We start from the raw sequence: 7,861 nt of genomic DNA on the forward strand, positions 1-7,861 counted from the left end.
TTTTTTAATATTATGTTGTTGTGATTTAGAAGAAATTAGTACTGTGGAGATTCTTGTGGCCAACCTATTTCTTATTTTTTTAATTTTGTTTGTAGAATTCATCAATAAAAAGCTTTATCCTTTAAAAATGTATAATTATTTAATGAAAATTATAGTATTCTAATATATAGTTTTTTTTTTTTTTTTGCAGTTGCATTCAATAGGTTTACGTGCTTTGCAGTTGCCCAAACTTCTTATCTGTGGCAACGTATAGATATCTTAATTGGAACAAGATGATACTTATGCTTCGTTTTGCAATAATGACATTTGATGCTTAATTTGATTATGCACATCCATAATTTATCAGTCGAGTTAACGGATGAGAAGAGATGATAGAGTACTTATTTAATTTAGTTGCATCTATCATGTCTATGTTTAAGTGTGCTCCACAACTAATTTTCAAGCCTAAAAATAGCTTGAACTCAGACTCAACTCCAAAAGTCTAATCCATTTTGTTTCTGAATGTTTTCCTATCGCATATAGATGGCTTTATCCATTCTAACAAGTTACATTAATGAGTTGGGCATTTTTTTATCGATTGCTCGCATCTTTGACACAGCATCTCGATCAAGATGACTTCCAAACTATATATACTATTCTTGACATACAACATTGTCCATGACAACATAAATGAAATTTAGGAGGGTAAATGGCTGAGAAATTCAAAATAAAATTTCCCATCATAGAGCATTATCACAGAACACTCTGTCTATTTCCACACAATTGGCTATTCGTACCTGCAAATGTTATAAATTCATTCATCATTACCTTAAAATGTATTAACAGTAATAATTTTTTTATTAAATGTACAGTAGCCATTATATACATGCCTACGTTCCTGGAAATGAAATTGAAACATTAAAATTTAAAGCAAAAATCACTTTAAGGACGATTGATTATCAAGTGAAGCTCCATTTGTCTCTTGTTTTTGTCTGACAATATTGTATGCAATCGCACTTCACCTTTTGCTTTTCTCCGGCGACTGCCTTAGGCGACAGCGGCGAAATTGTAGGCCCTGACGCTTTACCTTTTGCTTTTCTCCGGCGACTATCGAAGGCGACGGTGACGAAATTGTAGGCGCTGAGGCTTTACCTTTTGCTTTGCTCCGGCGACTATCGTAGGCGGCGGCGGTGAAATTTTAGGAGGTGACGCTTTACTTTTTGCTTTTCTCCGGTGACAATCAGCGTAGATGGTGGCGGCAGCAACGTTCAAATATCCAGATAATTGCACACAAAAAGACGTTAATGAGGATAATTGATTATAACAAGATATGATCTGATGGCAATTGACCAAATAGAGTTTGGTCACCTACTTACTAGGTGAAAATTACTGATAATTTTTATAGTCAAGAGTAATTTTACCTTTAACATTAGTAAGTTTAGTGAATTTCCAAAAGCATTAGAAGCATTAGAAAGCACACATGTTTTGTTCCTTATTCTGCACGAGTTACATATTAGTTGGTTCTAAAAAATTCACATTTTTTTTTGTGGTTTGGGGATCAATATTTTTAAATTCAATAAAATATTTGGATTTTTTTATCCAATTCGTACAAAAATTATATACATTTTTATATATTTCAACGTCTATTCATTTGTTTCTGATCTGTTACCAATGAGTGATAAAATAACATATATGAAGGGTAGATGACAAGATTAATGACAGAGAACACAGTTCGATGAATTATTTTTAAATTGACCCAATTTGCCAATGTTATTGCTCTTAACTGCCAACGTTAAAGGGTAAAATATAGGGATAAGGTACTAAAATAGACATATTTTTGAAAAAGTATCAATTTAGGCCTCATATGCAAAATAACACAAATACAGGTTTAATGTTTAAAACATGGTATCAATTTAGGTCAAGATAACAGATTGGATACGTCATTCCTATTACTCCTTTATGTTCTGATTTCTCTATTCACGTATGATTGACAGAACTTCACAGAGTAATATGAATAACATGTCACGTTCCGTTATCGATGTCTAAATTGGAACCATTTTTTAAATGTTAAGCCCATATTGATGCTATTTTGTGTTGGAAAATTTTGAATACAATTATATGTTAATTTTAAAACCAACAAACACCTCTTTTCATGAACAGTTGTGTCCTTCGTGAACAGTTGTGTTCGTACCTAAACAGTCATGTCTGTCCGTGTACAGTCGTGTTCATTCGTGAAAAGACATATCTTTTGAGTTCTATTTATATAGAATGAATTGTCAAATTCATAAGTTGTTCAAATACGGTTAGAGAAAATATTCTCTGGAATTTTTCCTGCTCTCTGTCTATTCATAATGTTCTTGTTTTCCTACTCCGGTGATAACTAGGCTACACACGGTTTGAGTTCGCTTGCGTAATCTGTTGTATCCTGGGAGACAATTGTCAATAACGACGACATCTGTCTTAAGGAAACTGCTAATACAAGCCTCAGATTTGTCTCAACTCTTTCCTTCTATTTTCTGTTTTTATTGTTCGTATATTTTCTGTGTTCGTTTGTTTTTTTGGTTAATCACATCTAACATTTTTAAGACAGGCGTAATCGTTTGTCTAACATTTTGTACATGGAGTCTAAATTGATACTTCCCAAAAAAACAATAAGCCTATTTTGATATCTTATCCGTTAGGAAAATGCATATTTAAGTTCCTGGTAAAGTTAATTTTATTAATAAAGTCCTTAATCTTTTAAATGAATACATTGATCTGGTTAATTATTTTTAGAATAAGGTGCAAAAATATCTCCAACATTTACAATCATGAATAATTTCACCCCTAACGTCTAAAATGGTGCAATTTTACCCCTAAAGTTGGCAACAAAGAACAATTTTGCCCCTAACGTTGGCAAGTTGGATCAATTTCAGACATTATTATAAAACACAGATACTCTGTTCCTTATTCTGCACCAATTACATATCTGTTGGTTCTACAAAAAAAAAAAAAAACTTTCATATTTTTTATGATTTAATAATAGAATTTGAGATTAATATTTATATCGGCGAAATATATGAATTATTTTTAATCCAACTCGTAGAAAATACAATAAATTTTTAAATTTTTTTCACGTCTAATTACTTATTACTAATTAGTGATAAAATGACGCACATATACCGGGACACACAGTTTGATAAATTATTTCTCAAATTGACCAAACTTATCAGCATTAAAGGTAAATTTACTCTTAGCTGTCAATTTTAGGAGTAAAATTGCTCCTAACTGTAAACGCTAGGGGATATATTTGCACCTTATCCCATTATTTTTTAACACATTAAAACTGTAATTTTTAAATGGAGATATTAAACCCTATATTATTTATTTCTTTAAAACATTAATCCATCTTAGATAATTATTTTTTAACACTTCAATTAACCTATTAGTGTATTAAGTAAAATATACAAACTTTGTAATTGTTTATCCTGTATACACCTTAATAGGAAATAATAATATTTAGGAAATATTCTAAAACCCTAATCTTTTTATTGGTTAAAATACTCCTAAAGTTTTAGGTCATGAGCAAATTTATCTCTAACGTCTATAATGGTGCAATTTTACCTTTAACATTGGTAGCCAAGAGCAATTTTATCCATGACGTTAATAATTTTGATCAATTTTACCCCTATTATAAAACAAAAATATTTTTGTTTCTTATTCTGCACCATTTGCATATGAGTTAACTCTAAAAAAAGATTTCATGTTTTTTATCATTTAATAATAGAATTGGAAATTAATATTTATAAATTCGGTGATTTTTTTTTGTCCAAGTATAAAAAGGAAGTATATTTTTTTTATTATTTTTTTTTCACATCCTAATATATGTTTGTGATTTGTTACTGATAAAATGACGCACGTGTGAAGTGTAGATGACAAGATTCATAATATATCGAGAAGATAGTTTGATGAATTATTTCTCAAATTAACCCAATTTATCAATGTTACGGGTAAAATTGCTCTTGTCTTCCAATGTTAGGATAAAATTGCACCATTTTAAAAGTTAGTTATAAAATTGCTCATAGTTGTAAACGTTATAGGGGTATTTTTACACCTTATCCCTTATTTTTAACACTTCAATTAACCTATTAGTATATTAAGTAAAATATAAAGGAATTGTAATTATTTACCCTATGTAGTATATACACCTTAAGAGGACTAAAAATATTTAGGAAATATCATAAAACCCTGACCATTTTAGGACTAAAAATCCTAAAAATTCTATCAATTTTATCTTTCCATAATACAAGACTTACCTTATAAAACCTGTCCCTTTTTTTCTGATGTGTTATTTATAATCTGTCTCTACCAAATACTAGTGGAGAAATTCTCAAGTAAAAAAAGAAACGTTCTCAGTGGCTCTCTACTTCCTGGAGATGGCACAGCTTCCTGAAGATTTAATCATGGAAATTTTTGAACGTTTGCCGCTTAAATCACTTATTCGTTTCAGATGCGTTTCTAAATCTATTTGCGCAATCATTGATAGCCCCACTTTTATGAATTCGGCTTTTGAAAACCATCATCGCGATATGATTTTACTGATTAGGTTGTGGAAGAATGAACCAGCGAGATATCTTGTAATTGAAATGAGTGATAGTGAGGAAGAAGAGAATGTTCTCTAAAACCAAGCTTGTAATTTGTCTGCTCATTATAATCATCAATGAATAATTTTTTTCAAAGTATTTACATGAATTAGCAATTATAGTTATATGGATTAAGGTGCAAGAATGCCCCTACCGTTTTGGGTCAGGAGCAATTTTACCTTTAACGTCTAAAATGATGCAATTTTACACCTGACTTTGGAAGCCAAAAGCAATTTGAGAAATAATTCATCAAACTGTCTTCTCGGTCATGAATCTTGTCATCTTACACGTGCATCATTTTATCAGTAACAAATCACAAACATATGTTAGCATGTGAAAAAATATATATATTGTCTTTTTGTACCGATTAGATAACAAAAAAAAAATTCAAAAAATTCACCAAATTTATAAATATTAATCTTCAATTCTGTTATTAAATTATAAAAAATATGAAATCCTTTTTTTTTAGACAAATTGATATGCAATTTATGTAGAACAAGAAATAAAAATATTTGTGTTTATAATAGAGGTAAAATTCATCCAAATTATCAACGTAAGGGGTAAAATTGATCTTGGCTACCAATGTTAGGAGTAAAATTACACAATTTTAGGCGTTAGAAATAAAATTGCTCCTCACCCAAAATGTTAAGAATATTTTTATACTTTAACCCAAAATATACAGACTTTATAACTTTTATTCTGTATACACCTTAATAGGAAACAATCATATTTAGGAAATATCCTAAAACCCTAACCATTTTAGGAATAAAATTCCTAAAAATTCAATCAATTTTTACCTTTCCATAATTATACCATTCTTTCCAAAATAATTTACAAGACTTACTCGAACGTTTGCCGATGAAATCACATCTTCGTTTCAGATGCATTTCTAAATCTTTATGCGCAATTATTGATAGCCCTACTTTCATGAATTCGCATCCCCGTAGAGCCGCTGAAAACCATCGTCGCGATATGATTTTACTGTATAAGTTGTGGAAGAAGGAGCCAACGAGATATCTCGCAATTAAAATGAGTGATGATGAGGAAGAAGAGACTGTACTCTAAAAACCAAGCTTAAGGCAGCGGGTTGCTTCATCCATATATACTATGTCGTATTGTAATTTTGTGGTGTCGTTTTCGTTTTTATGGAAATTGTAATTTGTCTGCTCATTATGGATGATCAATAAATTAATTTGTTCAAAGTCTTTACATCAATGAGTAATTAGTTATATATGTATATGTTTCTTCCTCTGCAAAATTTATCTACTTCCCTGTTATTAGTATTTTGTTGGATTCAAGAACTTGTTTTTGCAAAATAAAAACTTTCGTTATAGATATGATTGAATTAAATTTTAGTGAAAAATATAAAAATCAATTTTTTGGTTTGGTCCGATTTGTAAAGACAAATCTGGTGTTTGTACATAGAGTTATGTATTCGGGGTGTTTGGTAATTTATTGGGATAGGAATAAAGATAAATGGTTGGGATAAGGATAAAAATACGATAGTCGAGAATTATTATTCAATGTTTGGTATGTGGGATAGAGATGAGGATAAAATAATACATTTTACTATTTTAACCTTATTTAAACTACATAACATTAATTTGAGGGATAAGATGGATTTTTTCATCCTATTAAAATCGCAGGAGCTTATCCCACCTCCTTATACCACCCCTCTTGGGTATAGGATTTGAGGGATAAAAAGCTTATCCCTCATCTGTCTCACTTTTCAATCTTCCAAACAAACACGGGATAACTTATCTCGTGTTTTTTTATCCCTATACCACCTCTTATATCCCTTCTAAAAACATCCCGTAGAGGATTACATTTGACATTTCTAAAATAAAAAAAATATAATTTTGATATATTAAGAATTACATTATCAATATTAATTAAACAGTAATATTCATGTTGTTATTTATGATTTTTTATGTAAAGAACTCTTTCCATTTTTGTTTAGGGTTGGGCTGGGTTTTATATTGGATCAAATACATGAATATTATAATTAAATATAAAATTACAACTAAACCATATCACCAAACTTATTTCTTAATATGTCATTATTTTCTATATATTATGATTTTATATCATAGTTTAAAAATTCTAGATTCCAATTCATAAATCATAAACCCTAGAAAATATATTATAGACTTCCAATTTATAAATTTTAATCCTTAAAATATATTAAAAGTACTGATTTTAGTAGTTTGGTTTAAGGGAAAATTATGACTTAACATAATTGTAAATTGTTTTTAAAAGATAAATTTCTGTGTAATTTTCCCTTTATATTTTGGGAAAAGTACGGAAAAAAACGTATGTTGGTTTGTCTAATTTGAAAATAGAGACATGTGGTTTAAAAGTTTGTAAATAAAGATATATAGATATGTTTTATTTATGGGTTAAGATATAAAAATACCTCTAACATTTTGGGTCATGAGCAAATTTACCCCTAATGTCTAAAATGATGTAGAAGCCAATAGCAATTTTACCTCTGATAACATCGGGATATTCTTCATGGGATCAAGGAGGATATTTACCAAAACGGCAACGTATTGGGAACGCTAGGGAAGCAATGGCGTATCGAGCAAGTCATCTCGGTGGCGGATCTCCAAGATTCCGCCCCACGTTATCCGCAGTCAAACCAATGTGAGACCCGCCATCACTCCTCGATCTGCCCGTTGAACGGTAGAGCCGATTCCCAATAAAGGCAATTAATGAAGCGTTAATGAGCTAACCACCACATTTAAGGGAGATCCGTAACCGCCATTAATGGAGCATTAATGGAGACTTTTTGGCTACTGGAAGTTATGATCATATGACTATAAATAGCTTGCACCCCAAGCTATTGAGGTACACACACATTCGCTCTCTCAAACCCTACTTTGTCAATAGAGTTTACTCTATATTCCATTACTGACTTTGGCATCGGAGCTTCCCCCCGTTGAACCCAACGACGCCCCCCGCAGGGAAGGAATCCGATCAGAAGTTCATCACCAGTTATCAATTGGTGCGGTGGAGGTGGAGGTTCTAAACTAAAAAGGACTTAGTTCACAAGTTAAACATGGCAGGCGGAGAATCCAACCCCTCAACAGGTGCTTCGGTACCACCTATACCACCATCAATTAATCCCACTACAGGCGCTGGTCGCGCCAATCTCGCCCTAGGCACTGGATGCGTCGATCCTGATGAGCCAATCATCCATGATGAAGGGAACATGTCACCAGAAACCCTTTTGGATATTTGCGCAAGTACCGTAGGCC

This window comes from Euphorbia lathyris, chromosome 2 (genome assembly GCF_963576675.1).
Source record: "Euphorbia lathyris chromosome 2, ddEupLath1.1, whole genome shotgun sequence".
NCBI classification, from domain to species: domain Eukaryota; kingdom Viridiplantae; phylum Streptophyta; class Magnoliopsida; order Malpighiales; family Euphorbiaceae; genus Euphorbia; species Euphorbia lathyris.